The 21,784-nt window shown below is 37.9% G+C and overlaps 1 long non-coding RNA gene across 1 annotated transcript in view; it reads right to left on the minus strand.

Annotated features, from left to right (window-relative positions):
• Positions 1-625: 625 nt before the first annotated feature.
• Positions 626-21,784, minus strand: part of LOC135096835 (uncharacterized) — a 32,810-nt gene continuing 11,651 nt past the window's right edge. Inside the window, exons 2-3 of the long non-coding RNA XR_010265091.1 lie at positions 19,324-19,405; positions 626-1,278 (exon numbers count right to left, since the gene is read on the minus strand). This is a non-coding gene — a long non-coding RNA (uncharacterized LOC135096835). The remainder of the gene's footprint in view (positions 1,279-19,323; positions 19,406-21,784) is intronic.

The following is a 21,784-nucleotide window of genomic DNA, read 5'->3' on the forward strand; positions in this document are numbered from 1 at the left end:
TTTTCCAACAAACTCCACAAGCATTTTTACCATTCTTGTTCACCTGTTCTAGTATTCCTACACATGCATTCATATTGCCCATTACTAGCACTCTTTCCTCTGTCTGTCTTTCTCTTCTGTCTGTACACTTTTCTCTTCCTTTTAGCAGCGGTGTCTCTTCCATGTCTCTAGTCATCTCTTTGCAGGGATCACAGAAATACATTAAGTTGTCATGGCTCAGTGCCTTAGTGTTGGCCTTGAAACCCACACAGGCCCTGAGGAACCAGATCTTATATCCCTCACATGCTACTGCATTCACTCTGACAGCCAGGGAGTCACACACCACAGTTGCTCACAGACATCTTACAGACAGAGCTTTCCACACAAGGTTGGGGGCAGGCAGGGAAAATCTTAAAAAACGAGTCTGATTAGTTCAGAAGAATGTCCACACACAGCTCCAAAACAAGCTTTTCTCCTGTCTTGATTTTAATGTTACAGGTGGCCAAACCTGTATGTAGTGGCAACTCCTGTAGGAAAAGCAATCATATTCCAGTCACACTTAATATGTTTCCCATGAAAATGCTGGAAAGCCCAATTAGCTTCCATGACTCTCTTTGCTACCATCTTAACACACTTTTTTCCCCTACCTGTTTCTCCTAATATCCCACAGAAACATATTTCTCATTAATCTTGCATCACCAATTCATTCTAATCTAACACACATGCTTTTCACAGGTCTTTCTCAAAGCCTCCATTGCTACATACCTTGGTGCATTCAGTGCCATCCTTGTCATTCTATGCTGCCCTATTTTTCATTTCTCTAATTCAATCAAATTCCATGGAATCACACATGCTTGGAGCAACCAAGCTCTTCCAAATTTTTCACAGTACATCACATTTACTTGTTCTCATCCTTGCTGCACTTACTAGTTCACCCAGACACTGGTTCACTACATCTATTTTCTCATTCTTCACCTCTACACACCCATTTGGACTCATCCACATCCCCAGGTACTTCCATTTATCAGTCTGTTGCAACTCATTCCCTCCCAATTTCCATCATGAATTTCTCTTTTCCTCTGGAATATTTTCACCATCATCAGCTTGCTTTCTCACTACTAAAATCTCACATCACAGTCATTTCCATACTCATCTACAACATTAAGCAAACTTTGGAGCTCTTCTGCCAATGCATGTATATATCTTATACAAGTTGATCCCATTCCACTCTAAGTACTGTATCTCAGTATCCTGGGACTTCTAACTTGTCTGTGGTGGTCTGCAGTAGTGAGTAGGCATCTGAAAATATATAACAAATTTGTAGTGCCTATTTGCTAAATAAGGAAACAGGAATAAAAGAAATCACATTATTGCAAATTTGTTTTATTTTCTTTGTCATTTGCTGCACTTGAGGTGAAAAACATAAGTTCTAAGTATGGTAAAGTGTGGCAATTATTTGCAGGACTTCCCTGACAGTAGTGCTGATCAACACAAATGCAAATTTATTTCCACAACTGCAAAATCTACAAAATTGCCCAACATATGTGGTACACATATGTTTTAACTATGGATAGTTTCAACTATTGTGTCAAAATTTTTTTTAAGGCAAAATAAGGCACTATTGTAGGATGAATAATATATAGAGAATCAACATGAAATAGAACACTGATAGGTTGCAGCTCTGAACTGTATTAATTGTACTATCTCTGTAACTGACTCCTAACAGGATGGCTTGATGGCAGATGGTGGAAAGAATAATACACCATCCTTGACATTGCCAGGTGGTCAATTTACCCATGCAAAAAGTTTGTAGACAGATTTGCATTTGGGTTACTTTTGCAATACTGATGATTGTCACAATCATAAAACTGCAAAAAGAAAACCATACTTCACATTTGTAGAATTTGCAGTTTGTGGAAGTACCCAACTTTGCCTAGCTGGCATATGGTGACAGTAGAGAGATTAAGAAAAAGTATAATACATGATATAAATACATGATATAAATCGTATAAATATGTACATATAATGCATTTGTATAGTTTGTATATTTGTATAGTTGTGCAGGGGGAGAGTTTGAGAGCTGTTGATATTTTCTATTTTATGAAAGAATTCTTGTTACTTAGGTTCAAGGGCAGATCTGCCACTAGCATCATCATAGTGCATTGGGTAACATCTACATAGCTTCAACATGGCACAATGAGTAATATCCACAGGATGCACTATCATAGGTCAAGAGCATGTGGGAGATGACCTCATAGGGGAGATGTGCAAGTTGTCACAGGAGGGCACTGTGGTGCAATGGGTAGCACAACCATCCAACAAACAAAAGGTCCCATGTTCAAATCCCCAGATAATGCATACTTTTCTGGTGAGAACCCATAGTTCCAACATCATGTGATAATATTGTGGAAGTTTCAAAATATACTAATATACCCCACTTTTCCCATTTTTTCTGTAACTTCTTGCAGTGCTGTCACTCTTGTCCAAGTCATTATAATCTCCACTCTGAACAGCCCACAAAGGTGCTGTTGATATAACTATATTAATTGGAGGATTACTTCTTTTCAACACACTTGTTTTTATTAGCAAGGATAGGCATGTTATTCTGAAAAAATATATGATAGGAACCTGACACTTGCCATGGCCACAGGTCAACTTTATGAATTTGACAGCATTGGAACTCCATGAGTCTGGCAGCAATTTCACTCCATGGCCACCATCAAACCAGCAGGCACTGCTGCTTTGAAAACATTATGACAAATAATTTCTGTAAGAGGCATAATTTAAGGGGGAAGTGAAGAAGGACAACCCTTGAATCTTCCAGTGTGGAGGTGTCAGCAAGGGCATGCAAGAAGAGTTAAGTATTTAGAGATGGCAGTAGAGCCATATAAACAATATAGAGGAGGGAGACCAACAAGGATTAGAGATCTTTTTGCCAAGATGCTCAAAGTCATCAGATGAACTGGTAAGATTTTAACATTTATTACTAGTGAAAAAAATTCTGGTTGGAAAACAGATCAGGCACAATTCCAGGCATAAATGTAAAAAGTACGAGTTTCTGGATATGGGAAGCTAATGTATACAGCTGACTGCACTCCAGCAAAGTCCACCCTGCGTTGTCACAACTGGTGAGAAAGTAACTACAAAACACTAGTGTTAAGCTTTGCTTGAAGCATCCATTACTGGAAGGGAGGGGTAAGGAAGGGGCATTGTGGGTGAGCAGTAAGGAATGGGGCATTGTGGAAGGTAAGAGGTGTGTGGGGAGGGTAGGGGGATGTAGGTTTACAACCACTGTCCAGTTTACAAGGCGAGGGTACTTTAACCATGGTTAATAGAAATGATAAAATGTGTAATTAACTTCTTATTACTTTTAAGTCATCAATAAGTCTGACTATGTGATCTGAAATGGTGCATAACAACATGTAATTTGACTATTACCTGTTAGGTACAGAAAAAGAACGTTAACTCCTGTGCATGTATTTCCAGAGCACATATTACACACTTATTTATTAATTATTTAGATTAGTTGTCATTGTACTCAATGAAACAGTGTATGTAAGGATATTTAGAATATGCCAAGGCTGCTATCACAGGAGGAATATTGGCAGTTGTGATATACAGCACTCATTAACTATTACATAATGCTACATGCAAGGGATATGGAAGTGCATTCTTGCAGTATCAGCATATGCCAAAGGAAGGGAACCATATTTACTACATTAAATACAGAAGATTCTGGTTTGTGATCAAGCAGTTATCGTGATTTCAAAGCATCTAATGTTTGATAATACTAAGTACATACAATATGAATAAAGTAAACAACAATGATGCCTGGCTTGTCTTTGTGTTACATCATAACACTTGATCTAATACAGTTGATCTAACCTTAAAATTAAAAAGTAATACTAATGTCAAACTGTTGCTGGAGGGGGAGGACACTGCTGTGGGGAAGGTAGTATTGGTGGTGCTCAGATGGCTTTACAGAACAGACATCACCGATTCGCTGGTGTGCCAATAAAACTACACAGGAAAATTCTCTCTCTCTCTCTCTCTCTCTCTCTCTCTCTCTCTCTCTCTCTCTCTCTCTCTCTCTCTCTCTCTCTCTCTCTCAATTAATCAAAAATTAATATATTGAAAAAAAAAACAAACCTCTCTCTCTCTCTCTCTCTCTCTCTCTCTCTCTCTCTCTCTCTCTCTCTCTCTCTCTCTCCTGGTTATCTCCTCTATGAGTCAGCAAGGATCAGCTGTGTATGATTTCACGCTAAACTAGGGGGTGAATGGAGACGTGCCTGCAAAATAGTAGTAGTAGTAGTAGTAGTAGTTACCTACTCTCTTCTTATTATTCATTAATGATCTTCTAAACCAAACTTCTTGTCCTATCCACTCCTACGCTGATGATACCACCCTGCACTTTTCCACGTCTTTTCATAGACGTCCAACCCTTCAGGAGGTAAACATTTCACGCAGGGAAGCCACAGAACGCTTGACTTCTGATCTTTTTAAAATTTCTAATTGGGGCAGATCAAACTTGGTATTGTTCAATGCCTCAAAAACTCAATTCCAGATCAAACTTGTTATTGTTCAATGCCTCAAAAACTCAATTCCTCCATCTATCAACTCGACACAACCTTCCAGACAACTATTCCCTCTTCTTCAATGACACTCAACTGTCTCCCTCTTCTACACTGAACATCCTCGGTCTGTCCTTTACTTATAATCTGAACTGGAAACTTCACCTCTCTTTGACCCTTTTATGGGACTGGCATTTCAGTGGGCATTTTTTTTTTATTGGATTTTTGTTGCCCATGGCCAGTGTCCTTCCTACATTAAAAAAAAAGTAGTAGTAGTAGTAAAAAAAAATTAATTATATATATCGTAAAAGAATTATTCTCTCTCTCTCTCTCTCTCTCTCTCTCTCTCTCTCTCTCTCTCTCTCTGCCTTTGTTTCAATATTGTCGAAGGAGAGAGAGAGAGAGAGTAATTATTTTAAATATATATATATATATATATATATATATATATATATATATATATATATATATATATATATATATATATATATATATATATATATATATATATATATATATATATATATATATATATATATATAATTAAATATTTTTACTACTACTACTACTACTACTACTACTATTTTGCAGGCACGTCTCCATTCACCCTCTATTTCAGCGTGAAATTATACACAGCTAATCCTTACTGACTCGTAGAGGAGAGAGAGAGAGAGAGAGAGATTCTCTCTCTCTCTCTCTCTCTCTCTCTCTCTCTCTCTCTCTCTCTCTCTCTCTCTGATCAAGTTCACATAATAAATATAACCTTCTATGACCTGTTATGGAAGAAGAGAAGAAGAAGAAGAAAGGTATTTATTTTTTTTTAATCTGTAAACACACACACACACACACACACACACACACACAAAGAAGAAGAAGAAGAAGAAGAAAAAAAAAAAAGAACGAAAACAACAACAATAGTACAACCACCACCACCACTCTATTATTATTACTATTTTTATTATTATTATTATTATTATTATTATTATTATTATTATTATTATTATTATTATTATTCCAACAACAATAGTACCACCACCACCACCACCACCCCTCTTATTATTATTATTATTACCATTATCATTATTATTATCATTATTCCAGGTACCAGTTCTTTCCATAAGTTAAACAAGATGTATTACAAGGGCGCTTACCTGTACCTGTTATCAATCTGCTCATTCATCTCTCTCTCTCTCTCTCTCTCTCTCTCTCTCTCTCTCTCTCTCTCATTAAACAAAATATGAGTTACAAATTATCATTACAAGCCCAAAGATTTTCAAATATAGCAGTAAACTTTTCAAAATATCAACATTACATTAAACTCAAAAAGGAAAAAAAATCTCTAAAAGACAAAACAATTTAAAAACTAAGGGAAAAAAAATAAATAAATAAGTTCCCAAAATATATGCATCTTACTTAAAAAGTAATAAAAGATAATAATAAATTAATATGAAGTGTTTTTAAGCAAGTTTAGAGAAGGTGTTGAGAGATATGTGCCAAGATATAAGGTAAAAGAAAATAAGAAAGTGTGGTTTAATGCAAAGTGTGCAGAGGCAAAAAAGAAGAAGGAGAGGGCATGGAAAAAAAATGAGGAAACAATGGAATGAGATAAATAGAGAAGAATACAGGACAGCTAGAAATGATTATGTTAAAATAAGAAGAGAAGAAGAAAGAAATTTTGAAAGAGATGTAGTTGGAAAGTGTAAAGAAGAACCCAAACTTTTCTATAGATATGTAAATGGAAAAATAGAGCATAGAGATACCATTACAAAGCTGAAGAAAAATGGAGAAATTTATGAAACCACACAAGAGATGGCCGAGATACTGAATAAAAGCTTCAAGTCTGTATTTACAAGAGAAACTGCCTTTGCATCACTGGGAGATGAGGAACAACAGAAAGGAATAGAAAACATACAAGTGGAAAGAAAAGAAATTAAAAGACTACTGGAAGAGCTAGATACTAGGAAGGCGATGGGACCAGACGAAGTAAATGGATGGATATTGAAAGAATGTAGGGAGGAATTGGAAGAACCAATATAGGAGATAATTAACAGTTCTTTGAAGGAGGGAAAAGTACCAAAGGAATGGAAGAGAGCAAATATAGTACCGTTATACAAAGGAGGTAATAAAATGGAACCACTGAATTACAGACCAGTCTCACTCACGAGTATTGTAAGTAAACTCTGTGAAATAGTCATTAAAAACAGATGGGTGTAATATCTTGAACAAGAAAATATAATAACAGAAAAACAATTCGGTTTCAGGAAAGAGACATCTTGCGTAACAAACTTACTGAGCTTTTATACAAGAGTAATAGATAAACTACAAGAGAGAGATGGTTGGGTTGATGCAGTCTATTTAGATCTGAAAAAAGCTTTTGATACAGTTCCACATAAAAGTCTCATATGGAAACTGGAACATTGAGGAGGGCTAAAAGGAAAAATACTTGAGAGGATGAAGGATTATCTCCAAGGTAGGGAAATGAGTACAGTAATCAGAGATAATAAATCAAGTTGGTGCGAAGTAACAAGCGGAGTACCACAAGGATCTGTGTTGGCACCTAAAATGTTTCAGGTCTATATAAATGATATGACGGTGGGTTTAAATAGCTATATTAACATGTTTGCAGATGATGCAAAATTGATGAAAGTAATAAAGAACCAAGAGGATTGTAAGGAACTACAGAGGGATATTGATAGAATTTATGAATGGAGTAAACGATGGAAATTAGAATTCAATATAAAGAAGTGCCATGTAATGGAGATGGGAAGAAGTAAAAGGAGACCTTCATGGGAGTATAAGATGGGAGGAATCACAATACCAAAGAGCAAAGAAGAAAAAGACTTAGGAGTAATAATTCAAGACACGCTATCACCAGAAAAACACATCAATGGAATATTCGGCTCTACATATAATTTGCTAGCAAATATCAGGGTGGCATTTAATTACCTAGACAAAGAAATGATGAAGAAAATTATAACACACATGATACGCCCCAAACTGGAAAACGCAGCAGTGGTATGGTCTCCACACAAGAAGAAAGATATAAGGAAATTGGAAATGATACAAAGAATAGCTACGAAAATGATACCTGAATTGGAAGACCTAAGTTATGAGGAAAGACTGGAAGAAATTGGATTACCAACACTGCAAGAAAGAAGGGAAAGAGGAGACCTGATAACAATGTTCAAATTAATAAACAACATGGAGAAGATAGACAGAGATGACCTAGTTGTAAAAGTGGAGGAAGAAGATAGACGTACAAGAAGAACATATGGAGAAATTAAAGAAGAGTCATTGTTTGGGAGATATTAAAAAATACAGCTTTCTGCATCAAACGGTTGAAATATGGAATAACTTAAAAGAAGAAGTGGTTGCGGCAAAGAGTGTGCACATGTTTAAAGAGAGATTAGATAAATTCGGGTATGGAGACAGGACTAATTGAGCCTTGGCTCGGACCCTGTACTATACAACTAGGTAAATACACATTATTGCAAGAATGAAGGCTTCATATTTGAGAGAATCCAAGAAAAGTCGAGGATGGTGAGATGCTTGAATGATATAACAAATACAGCTTCCCACAAAGAAATGTTAATATATCTGGAGGAGTAGAGTAGAAAAAGAGGAGATAATAATGGGGACATGAAAAAAAGATTAATTATAAATACAGACACAAATGTGACTCAAACTTTGCATATTACTGCAACTAAATAAAAAAAATAAAAAAAAGAATTCTTGGCAATTATCAGGGAACATATATCATACCAAGAAGACATCACACATTCCTGTACATCCCTACTTACTGCAGTATAAAGTTTCAACCAAATGTATTTTCCTTGCCTTTCAAGATGCCACTTCAAGATGAAAAAATACCCACCATTCATCCACTAATTTATTTAACTATCTCTTTTAATTAACAACAATATTACTCATTATCTTATATTTGTAGAGTTAAGTAATCAATATGGTGTAGTAGCAATAAGCTCCCATCATGACTTGTGTGGGAATTGCTGAGTGAACTTTACCATTCCCTCCCCAAGCAAAGAAAAGATGGTCACATTCCTTAAGGTGGCTCCCTACTACCTGTGATCCTCTGTGGCTATGGGTATAAAATCCAAAATCCATTAATCATAGGCCACAAAATTCTGACCACCTGGTGACTACCTTCCTTCCCCTACAACTTTCTCTCATGATCAAATACTGTGCACAACATTCTTATAATATACGAGTATGATGAAGCTTTCCATCCTTCAGCATGCTACCTTTTGGGGGAAAACTAATAATTCAACATTTTTATAATCTATGATGAAGCTCTCTGTCCTTCAGCCTTTTTTAGTGAAGATTTTACTTATTTATTACACACAAGTTAAAGTCCATGATGAAAAATACAAATAAGTACAGAAATACAAGGCATAAATTTAAGAACACAAGACAAGAATACATAGGAAATGCACATAATTGAAAACTTTAAGAAGAAGAAATTCCTTTCTGGTCAAGCCCAAGTGAAGACAAAGCAGATAGTAGAGAAAAATATTAGCACCACCTTTTGCTTCTGCCATTGTCCCACCTCTTCCCAACATGACTGAAATGGCCCCAAATAATGGCTGATGTAAGGACAAAGTGACAGGTGGGAGGAGCAAGGCAGGGTCCTAATGACGCGCTGCCACACACCAACATTGCCCCCTCAGCCCAACCTTCCACTCACAGCCTTATCATCATCCTTTCCTCAACACATCCATTGCCTTTCCCATCCCAGAGTAAGCTACATTGAGAGCTTAACCAATGTACCCTGTGTCTGTCAGAAATGGAAAGATAATAGTGGCCAGACACACTCTCTTTCCACAGTCTTACCACCATCCTTTCCTCAACCATCCGTTATCTTTCCCTTCCCCATTTAAACTGCACTGACAACTTAACCAATGTACCCTGCATCTGTCACAAATGGAATCATCATAATACTAAGTCATATTCTCCTTGCACATCCCTGCTAAGAGGATGCTCTGCACAAGAGATATCTTAATGCCATATAAATAGCATTAACTGTATGATATAATGGTAACTTTATAGGAAAGAGGCAAACAAATCTCTTCATTGGAAAATCCAACAAAAAAATTTAATAATAATTTTTCTTTTAATTTTTGCTTTTGCCTTTTCTCTTTGATGCAGAAAAATTCAAGACATAAAAATTATCTTGATATTCATAAGTAATCATATTGCATAACTCAAAAAGCATAGTAACTACATATAAAAATTAATATAGAGCCAAGTACTTCCATAAAATATTTAATATTATTAATAAAAACAAGTCTACTCTTCACAAGCAACCATAAGACCAAAGCACAATAAAGAACCACAATCTGAACCTCAATACTGAATTTCCAATATAGAATTAAACAAATTGAAATGGAACTAAAATTTACCAAACAGCCCAAGTGCCAGAAAAGATAAGCAGCGACTCCCTCCAGCGTCTGTCATGAACACTCATGATTAATGGTGCCTGCCCATCGCTTACCAAATGCCCTAACCCAACCCACCACTCTCCCCTCCCTCTCCCTATGCCAGACTCTCTCTCTCTCTCTCTCTCTCAGGACAGCAGCTGCCTCAATATGGGTAATGTATTGAAAGAGGTACATGGTAATCCAGCCACACTGGAAACAATGGTGCATTCCCATTATAGAGAGAAAAGATGTTGATAATGGAAATATGCTTCAATAAATGGCATCCTTTTAATAATCCTCATATTCTTTGCTGGATTAAATCTGTAACTTAGGTTTACAGCTACATCTATTTAAATATCTATCTATCTATCTATCTATCTGTCCAGACCTGATGCCTATTCCTTAGAAACATCCTTTGGAAATAGCAATGGGAGAAGAGTCTTAATGTATTCTCATCCCTGCATTCCTTCCTTTCATGGCCATAATCCTCTTTATCCCTTTCCCTCACACTCAAGCACCTTGTATATCTCTACTGGAGGTACAATGGTTAAGCATCTCTTTACTAATGACTCCATGTACAGCTAAGCAATATTACTTGTGATGGTAATAAAAAATGTTAAAAAGAAAATAGAAGAAAGAACTTGATATAGTATGAAGTTTTTACAATTAAATATCTCATTTTTATTAGATAACATCTGTAGCTTATCACAAACAGCCTGATAAGGGCCAATAAATATGCTGTTGCTGTCCTCCCTTCATCTAGCTGTGTGTAAATGCAATGCAATATTTAGCTTCACTGTACAAGAAAAGGACTCCTCTCCCATTCTGAGTATTTCATCAATATACTGTAATACTGCACATGGTGAAATGCTGAAGGTCAAGCCAAGTGAGATAAAATAGCCTTGGAGACCTGCTGTGATGTTGGGGAGTCCAAGAGTCCATCCTGGCTACAAGTTAATAACCTGCTAACCATTAATCTCAGTGAAGTCAGGTTATCAAACTCACTTTAATCAAGTATTGAACCTCCCAGATTTTTTTTCTGTGACCCCTTTTACAGCGGCCAAATGGAAGTCCTTATTGAAATTCATTACCTAAGAGTCCTTCATTTATCACCTGTCACTCCCTCCAGAAAACCACTTATGCTACACTTAATGTTGCATACGTTTGCTAACTCTAATTCCTTAGCAACATACCTGCCTTATTAATTTCTTGACAAACTACAACTACTCTGTATTTATTATTTTCATTTAAATATTAAAGAACAATTGAAAAGAAAATGAATTTATATATCCATACAGTTATGAACCTTACATATAACTATCCCAAGACCCATTTTGTCCATCTATCCTAGCTATACTGAGTCTGCATTATTAAAATATTTAGATGTACTAGTTTTTTGTTAAATAGCATCACCATTATTCTGTTTTAACAATGCATGGCATCTGTGAACTTATTATAAAAAACATGAACATTTTAAAAACTTGCTATGGAATTTGTGGTGTGGTGGTGGTGGACAAAGGTAACACAAAGGGCCAATCCCTGGATGGGCTAGGCAGCTGCTGTCTCCACCTGAGGAGTGGCAGCTCCTATTGTCACCCACAGCACCCTCCACAATGCCTGTTTATTAACACTACAACACACCACACCCTCTCCACCCCTCAGGATTCACAGCCCTGCACCTTTAATATATAGTACTATATATTTTGTATTATATGTATGTGGCATTACATATCATATGCTAGTGCTGTGTTTTTGAACATTGAAATCTTTCCTGATACACTGAAGTATTTTCTGTGATTGTAATCTCTCTCTCTCTCTCTCTCTCTCTCTCTCTCTCTCTCTCTCTCTCTCTCTCTCTCTCTCTCTCTCTCTCTCTCTCTCTCTCTCTCAGTTACCACAACAGGTGATACAAGTCTTCAGTGTACACTAATAATCGTGGTCAGCTGCACAAAGGTGATAGTCTCACCTTTGTCCTCAAGCTCATGAAATAATGATAGATGATCCAAGGTTCAAATAATCTCAACCTTAATAACCTATTCCAGCTACATTATCATTTACTGGTAGAGTACTTATTATATGGCCATAGTTTTTTTTCTTCCTTTCTTTCCATATTCAAAATTTTTATGTGCATTTCCTTCCTTATACCAGCCAGTGACAAGACAGTAATGAGTCATTGTATAATGAAACTGCTTATCCCACACCACCTGGACACAGCATAGTCACAGTGAGGGACAGGTAGCAGAGTGAAGCCAGGGACTGGGAGGTGGTGAGAAATAAAGCTGAGATAAACGAGGAGGAAAGGACAAAACATATGAACCGTTCTGTATATGAGTTAACAAAGACTCCTGCAATAAGGAGATAAATCACATTCTATTTGATCATATGTACTTATGTATGTACTATGCAGACAAGTTAGAATGGCTCTGTCATTTCTATCACCCTGAGATAAGGCAGATAAGAATTTTTTTTTTATTAAATAAACTGCACTCATGAACATACTGAACTGAAAAATCAAAATTGGCTCTGTCCTTTCTATCTACCTATATATCAAGTTTAGATCCTCCTTAACATAACCAAAAAAAAGCAACACCATGTTTATAAACATATTTACAATTACACTCACAAGCATTCTCCCATATCTTAACTCTGCATCTTAGTCTTAGATAACAAATATATTTTTCCTTCCTATCTATCTCTATATCAGGCTGATGTCTCCCTTAAGGTAGCCATACTTATTTTTACATCCACAAGCATTAATTTCTTCATGTTTTAGCCAGTAAATCTTAGTCTTTCCTAACCTTATTATACTCTGTTTCACCAATGCTGTCACAGTGATTCTGCCAAGAGCAGGTAATTGAACATGGTAACACTGCCACTGACTGATGCTTCCACTCACTGATCAGTTTACACATTCTCTACCGGCATGACGTGCTGGCTAATCCACAGTGACGGGTGATTGATATCTTACAGGTTACCAAGGTTACCAAGGATGACTTAGTGGTGGGGCATATGAGGCAAATGCAATGCTGCTAGAGTGAAGTACAATACTGTTTCCTTATGAGATAACACTGTGCATGAAATTTCATATAATTTTCAAATCAGTACAGTCCCCTCCACTTCCATGTTCATCACTTAGCACTGCCAATGTTGTGAACCACCTGCTTTCACTCATACCTCAGACAAATCTCATCAATCCCTCCATCACCCTCCCTCTTACTCATAACGAGTGGAACGTGTCTTGGCTGTAAGTCGAATCAGGTGCAGTGGTTCACAGCAGACAATTCACACACTGGCAATGCTAAGTGATGAACATGGAAGTAGAGGGAACTGTACTTCAAGCTGGCTGAAGTTCTGGCTATTTCACATTCATATAATATATATGGAGATAACTAGTAATCATAAGGCAAAGTGTGCCATCATAATGAAGCAGCAACCTCATTGTGCACTGCTGTGCTAAACCCAATCATGTCATCTGCTCATTTCTATTAGTTATAGTCAAGATTCCCTTCTGTGGTAGGAAGACACATAAAACAGCAACCTCACTGTGCACTGCTGTGCTAAACCCGATCATGTCATCTGCTCATTTCCATTGGTTATAGTCAAGATTCCCTTCTGTGGCAGGAAGATATAGCCTCATTGTGCACTTTACAGCTACCTTGAAAAAAATACTGCTTGTTTTAGAAAAGGTAACTGAGAGGGGTGCAGTGAAAGGAGAGGGAATTTCTCTTCAGTATTTTTGTTTCTACAATAAGACAAGGCATCTTGTATGTGTCTTGACCTGGCTACCCTCTTCAAGGAGGATGCCAACTAGGTGGGAAGATATAGGTGATTAAGACCATATGAGGTAGCCTGTTTTAAACAGCTTAGGTTTGTAAGTTGCTGTGGATGGAAGAATATGTGCATGAATGAAAATTAGAATGAATGATGCAAGAAAGGTGTGGGGAAGACTGAAAACTGTATATATATATGGATGTATTTTACCTCCAATGAATGCAAAGAAAACTTGTAGGATGGGGTATTAGTGGTGACTATATTTAATGAAACTGAAACATGACATTTGGAAACCAAGGAGAGGGAAAATGAGTGTCACTGAGATGAGATATCTGAGGGTATGTCTGGAGTAGCACATAAGGATTGAATAATGAATCAGTTGTGAACAATGAAATGTGAAGGATAACTGTGTGGAAAGAGAATAGGCTGACTGAGTAGAGCAGAAAGTGTAATGACAATAACATGCCTTCCCTTTGGAGCATCAGAAAAACAATTGAAAAATATATCTGAAGGTGGGACAAATATTTCTACCATGAAGTATAAAGTGCAGTGCCTTGGACATCAGGACCATAAGCAATTCCAGTCCCAAACAATATGAGGGGCTTTATACCTCCTATCACTAATGGTTTGGGCATGCTGAGAGGAAGAACAGGGCTAAGTGGTGAGGATGTGTGAGGTGTAAGGCTGAGAAGAGAACCAGAAATGAAATGGACAGATGGTGTGAAGAGCATCATATGTAAGAGGGATATCTGTGAAACAAAGAAGAGGTCATGTTTATTAGTGATGAATGCACAAACAGAGATGCTGCATTAAGGATCAGATCAAGAGAAGGATCTTTTCACCACATACCACTCCAGAATGTTACACTCAGACTATGGATATGAAGCCACTGAAAGTGGATACTTTCTTTAATGTCTCCCATACAGAGGCTACAGCTCTCCTTACAACAAAGGAGAATCAAATGTCTCCAGCAGTTCACCATGAGAAAGCAAAGAAGAGAATGAGGAAGTAGATTTTAATGTAGAGATGGAAGGAGTACCAGACTTGAAATTGGCTCATTCTATCAGGAGTAAGGAACAAGCCAGGAGCAGCCAATTTCACCATCAAACCAAGCCAATCCTCCCTTTCCAAAATACTAAGTTAAGATCAACCTTGTCATCTGCATCTGCCAAGCAGCACAGACTTCACTCTTTCTGCAGGACTCTGAATCATGAATCATTAATGAAAGCAAGAGAGAGAGAGAGAGAGAGAGAGAGAGAGAGAGAGAGAGAGAGAGAGAGAGAGAGAGAGAGAGAGAGAGAGAGAGAGAGAGAGAGAGAGAGTGTGTTAGCCAGCTTATGCCTTGATCCAAACCTTCAACACCAAGATATCCAAGAGTATGGAGCATTACCAATATCTTCAGCAGATTGTCAATGTGCCTGAGACACTGGAAGAGGTATTTATGAAGAAATCTAAGCATTAATAGGTGAACTGACATTCCACAAGACCATACCATACTCATTCTGATTAAAAGACCCTGCAACTGTGCATCACAGACATAAACAGGCATTCATGAGCATAATAATAATAATAATAATAATAATTGATGGTTTATTGATCAAGAAAGCTTTACAAAGTCATTTATAAAACGTCATGTCTTGATTTACAACAAGTGCGTATCTATTTAGGTAGCTACATGAAAGGTAAAATAAGCTCAAGAAGCTGCTAAAATAAATATAAAACATGTACATAGGTATTTACAAGGCATTGAGTTTAGAGACAATATATGGTATTGGAGAGTTCTGGTATCTTGAGGTCCTACACCTTACTGACTGCAAGAGTTGACTACCTCTCCTTGTTTCCCTACCATGGACATCATGCAAGGTCTGTGGCAACATATTTCTGAGCTCGGGTGAGTTGAGCAGTCCCCGTCCAAAATTTATTGTTGCTGCTTCTCGTTGCTTGTGTAATGATTCTGTACCAAGTAATTGCAATGCATGGTTGTAGTTCAGATAGGCCTCACCCAATATGATTCTAAAGCAACGCTTTTGAAGTTTTTCAAGTGAATTATGCTGTGCACGCGTGAGACCTGGGTGCCATACAGGTGCAGCATATTCTAGGACAGTTCTTATGTACCATGTGTATAGTATGAACATTACATTTGGACTAAAAGAAAATTGTCTTGCTCGATATAGGATAAAAAGGAGACTGCTAGCTCTACTGACAATGTGAGTGATATGATCGTTCCAAGTAAGATCTGAATTAATGTGAACCCCAAGTAGCTTGCAAGAGTGTACTATCGGGAGTTCGTATCCATTTAATTTAAGTAGTGGGAAAACGATAGGTCTTTTGGGTGGGCACACAATCATTACTTCACATTTAAGGGGGTTTGGGCACATCTTAATAACTTCACAATCCCGAGCTAATTTATCCAAGGTATTTTGCATTGTGAAAGTTACTGTATTTTCTACATCTACTATTTCCATTATAGTTAAATCATCAACATATTTGACATGAATTGGGGAATTTCTGCATAGTCTGTTAATAACAGCCAAGAAAATAATGGGACCAAGACGTGTCCCCTGAGGTACTCCACATGTTATCATATCATAATCAGAAATAATATCATCATATCTAACCCTATGTTTTCTGTTTGATAAAAAGTTTGCCACAAACATGAGCAATGAAGGTCTACATCCTAATAAAAATAGTTCTGTTAAAGCTACAGTATGGTCAATATAATCAAATGCTTTTTTAAAATCAATCAAAACAATATGTGCTATTTTCTTAGGTACATCAAGGCCCTTTAAAACTGAGTTTAAAAGCATGACTAGACAGTGACTGGTAGATTTACCTTTAAGGTTTCCATACTGAAATGGGTCTAAATTGGGACGAATGTCTTCTAATACCAACACAGCTACATACCCTTCCAATATTTTGCCCAAGTCCGGTGTGAGTGACAATGGTCGTAAATCTCCTAGCTGGGAAATTACCTTTTTCTTGGGTAAAGCTACTATTGTCGCTTCTTTCCATCTACTGGGAAAGATGCCATTGCTCAGACAAAGGTTGTATACATAAGTGAGGGGTAGGCTAATTTCATAGGCAAATTCCTTAATGAGCCTCTTTGGTAATGATCCAGGTGGAGAAGCTTTTGTAATCTTAAGTTGTTTTAATGATTTGTACACACTGATACGATCTATTGAAGTGGTGTCACTGATTGGTAAAAAACTAGGTAGTTGTGAATGGTCAAGTGATGGGAGGGTTGTGCATATATTGGTAAAATGTTGCTTGATTTTTTCTCCAATAATCTGAGTATCTAAATGATCTAAAAAAGGGATATTAAGTTTCTTTTTCTGAGTTCCTAGTATGCATCTTAAATTCTTGGAGAAATGTACAGAATTTATGTTATTTTCCTCAATACTGAGTGCTGTTGCCTTTTTTGCTGCTTTTATTTCGGCTTTTACTCTAAGGTATAACAACCTCCACTTGCCCATCCTGCCCCTGCTGTAAGCACGACGTCTCTGGTCCATAAGCCGGAGTATCCTGGCGGTTATCCACGGTTTGTTTTCCCGCCGCATTCGCTGCTGCTGCTCCGGGAAGTGTACCTCGTACTGCTGCCTCACCATGCCCTCCAACAAGTCCGCCGCCTCGTCCACGTCCTGCACACTTAGTACGGCACTCCAGTCCTCTGCCGTGATCCACTGACCGAAGCTTCGGACGGATGAGTCGAGGAATGGCCGGTACACCCTCACAGTATAGGGTGGTGGGGCGGGTGGCGCCTCGGGTTGACACAGCACACACAGATGTCTACTAAGTCCTATGGGTGGATGAACACTACTGGTTGTGTAAAATTCTGCATCCGTCAGAATAAGGTCAATCATTGAATTACCGTGTGTTGGCTGATTAACTATGCATCTGAGTTCTAAGTTGGTCATAATGTTAGCGACGTTCAGATTGTTACAGTCCCCCATAATAACTGTACGCATGTCAGTATAGTTGGAGCGTAAAGTGTCCGTGGTTGTAATAAGATGCTCCACAAGATCGTCGTGTGAGGCTGCCGCAGGGGGATGGTATACACAGCACACACACAACCGTTTTATTTGTTGGGCAAATTTTTGTTCAATAACAACCCATACACACTCGACGTTTTCCGGCACTGCAATTTCAATGTTTTTGGTCACGAAAGTATCCTTCACGTAAAGTGCTACTCCCCCACCTCTTGAGACACGATCCTTATGAAAAAGTTCATAACCTGGTAAAGAATACTGATGAGCTGGCTTGTTTTCCGAGAACCAGGTCTCGCTGACGCCAACAATGTCCGGTTGAAGCTTTCGAACTTGCGCATAAAATTCCTCGTATACATTTGTGAGGCTTTGTGGGTTGGTGATAAGTAGTGCGGGTGGTGCTCGTGCTTTGTGTTTGTCTATTTTCACAATAGGTGGCGTTATCAACACTCGTGATTCATTGGGTTTCACTTCCGTTTCATTTTTTTCACTACGGTTCGTAACTCTTGTCAAAATGTTTCGTCTAATATGCTTACCTCCCCTTCTACCTCTATTTCTATATATACCTTTTTCCTTTAGCAATGCAATTATTCTCGTGTGTAACTTGGAGCAACGAAACTGTTTTCTTAATAAGTCACTTCTTGAATATGTTATTGGCACTGAAAGAGTGATCTCTGAGGTAGTACTTACACGGTTCGTATTATTGTGATGATTTGCCGCCATGTTGATATTTGAGCCACTGTCACTACCACCAAGGCCACCACTTATATTTTGCACTTTATTCCACGATATATTCCACTGTCCAATGCAAAGAAGGTATAACCAGATTCTCCAATACTTCATGAAGATGTCGTTTCAGTGTGTCTCTTGTTAAAAAGCTCATAAAGTTCAAAAATTTTAAAAAAAGGTTTGGAGCGCACACAGTGCCCTGGCGTCAGCTAAACAGCGCCCTCTCTCAAACATTTGAGACAAGCCCTCTCTTGACATTTGAGGTCAAGGTAAAATTGAGAGCACAAGTTATAGCTGCACATGATCTCATCTCCGTGTACACCACTGAAGCTGAGATGGATGGTAAGGGATATTCAAATTTCCATAGTTTACCTTCCCCATGCTTCCCCAGGTAGTCTTTACCAACCAATCCAAAGGAAGGATGACAAATGGGTGAACTATACATCAACTGCCCTAGCCCTGATTCAAATCAGGGCCCACAGATTCATAGTCAAGCACACGACCCACTTTATCATGGGGGCACAGTGTCAGCTAATATATGAATAGCTACACAATGAATGCATCCTTTTTTTTCTCTAAGATGGTAAAACTTCGGTCAACATGAGATGCTACTGTTGCAGAAATGGCCAGGTCTTTATAACTGGCCAATTGTGAGCGTTTACTTAGCTAAGACAATATTAAATTGTTAGATAGTACATCATATTCTTGTCTCTCTACATAAAAGAACATTAGTCAGCTTAAGGCACCACTATCACAGAAATGGCCACCTCTTAAAATAAATGAAAGAATGCACACTAGTTTTCACCAATGCTAATTAAGTATTGATGACTAAAGCTAATGATCCCCAAAGCTTACCTGTCTCAGAGTCCACAGTAAAGCCCAGTTGTAGCCAGAGGTTGTCCTCGGGTTTCTCATCAATGGTGGTGTCACTCTTGGGCTGAAAATATTAAATAATCTTAGTGAAACAGAACACAATAAAACATAACAAAATACCTAATCTGCAATCCACACATTGCAAATTTTGTTTGAGTAATGTGAGTCTCACAAATTTGACAGGACATATGAAAATAAGTAAGACAGAACACAGTAAGACAGAACAGAATGCCTGATCTCCAATCCACAGATTAGAGGTTTTGTTTAAGTATTGCAAGTTTTGTGAATTTGTGGATGATATAAAAATATTAAACAATCTCAGTAAAACAAAACAAAAAATACCAAAGTATTCACACTATACAAGTGTTGTCTGAACATTGCAAGGTTAATGAATTTGACAGGAAGGAATGAAGGACATGAAAATATTAAACAACCTCAGTCAAATAACACAATAAAATAAAATAAATTACCTAATCTCTAATAAAGCCAATAAAAAATTTTGTTTTAGGAATGAAGGACATGAAAATATTAAACATCCTCAGTAAAATAACACAATTAAACAATAAATGACCTAATTTCTAATAAGCCCAATAAAAAGTTTAGTTTGAGCAATGCAAGTCTCATGCATTAGAAAGGAGGGACTGTAGAACATAAGATGGAGAGAATGATACAGGGAAAATAATGAAATAAGCTCAAGGAAGGCCTTATAGTGGCATAAGTGGAACACCTTTCTTAGCTCTCAGGTTCTGAGTCACTAACTCTGGCAAGTGCCACAATTCTGCCCCCTTTATGTGTCCTCTGTCATATTCATAGTCAATAATTCTGCAGGAGGTAAGTTTATCATTGTACTTGCCCTTAATTAATAACATCAGCTAGAGTATGAACACTTATAGACTGAAGGCCTGGGTGTTTCCCAATCTCAAGGATAGGAAGCAACAGAGCCTTGGAGAAGTCACCAGTGAGATTCTTTTCACGTTTATAACTTTTGTTTAAAGCCTTCATTGTAGCGACATGAGTTTCCGAGTGGCAACAATTCATCTCTGGGTCAGAGGATGACCTGAGTGGATCCAGCTTCCTGAGTTTGGTCTCCACAGTACTGGCACCCATTTCTGAATGTGATCGTTCTATGGGATAAATGCTCTCTTAGCCTGCCAAAGGTTTATAAACCCAAGAGAAGGTAGGAACAGTATCCATCATGGAAAGATGATGCCTGACAAGGGAACCAGAGGGGGCTTTGGTTGGTGAACAGAACTTAGCTACATGCATGGGGGCAGCTAACAAATCTGAGAATCCCTGGAGTCCCTCATCTTGGAGTCTCACCTCATTCATGAGTTCTGTCACCACGTCTGCATCATCTTCATCAAAGGTGAGTGATGGAAACCTTCTGAAAGGCCTTTGCCCTTGGGCTAAATGAGCAGGAATTAATGTGGCTGTGGTGGTGGTGGTAGAAGACACCACAGATACTTGCTTCATTGGGGAAAGAGACATCCATGTCTTGGACTGGGACAATCTGCATTTGATCTTGACTGGAGCACTGCCAACTGGGGTAATGTAAGAATCCTCCTCTATCTTTTTGCCACTTTCAAAGTACCCACTGTCATGAGGTGATGTACCAGAATCATCTGAGATGGAATCCATAGTCTGAGTGTAACATTCTGGAGTGGTATGTGGTGAAAAGTTCCTTCTCTTGATCTGATCCTTAATGCAGCATCTCTGTTTGTGCATTCATCACTAATAAACATGACCTCATCACTAATAAACATGACCTCTTCTTTGTTTCACAGATATCCCTCTTACATATGATGCTCTTCACACCATCTGTCCATTTCATTTCTGGTTCTCTTCTCAGCCTTACACCTCACACATCCTCACCACTTAGCCCTGTTCTTCCTCTCAGCATGCCCAAACCATTAGTGATAGGAGGTATAAAGCCCCTCATATTGTTTGGGACTGGAATTGCTTATGGTCCTGATGTCCAAGGCACTGCACTTTATACTTCATGGTAGAAATATTTGTCCCACCTTCAGATATATTTTTCAATTGTTTTTCTGATGCTCCAAAGGGAAGGCATGTTATTGTCATTACACTTTCTGCTCTACTCAGTCAGCCTATTCTCTTTCCACACAGTTATCCTTCACATTTCATTGTTCACAACTGACTCATTATTCAATCCTTATGTGTTACTCCAGACATACCCTTCAGATATCTCATCTCAGTGACACTCATTTTCCCTCTCCTTGGTTTCCAAATGTCATGTTTCAGTTTCATTAAATATAGTCACCACTAATACCCCATCCTACAAGTTTTCTTTGCATTCATTGGAGGTAAAATACATCCATATATATATACAGTTTTCAGTCTTCCCCACACCTTTCTTGCATCATTCATTCTAATTTTCATTCATGCACATATTCTTCCATCCACAGCAACTTACAAACCTAAG

This window comes from Scylla paramamosain, unplaced genomic scaffold, assembly GCF_035594125.1.
Source record: "Scylla paramamosain isolate STU-SP2022 unplaced genomic scaffold, ASM3559412v1 Contig8, whole genome shotgun sequence".
NCBI lineage: Eukaryota > Metazoa > Arthropoda > Malacostraca > Decapoda > Portunidae > Scylla > Scylla paramamosain.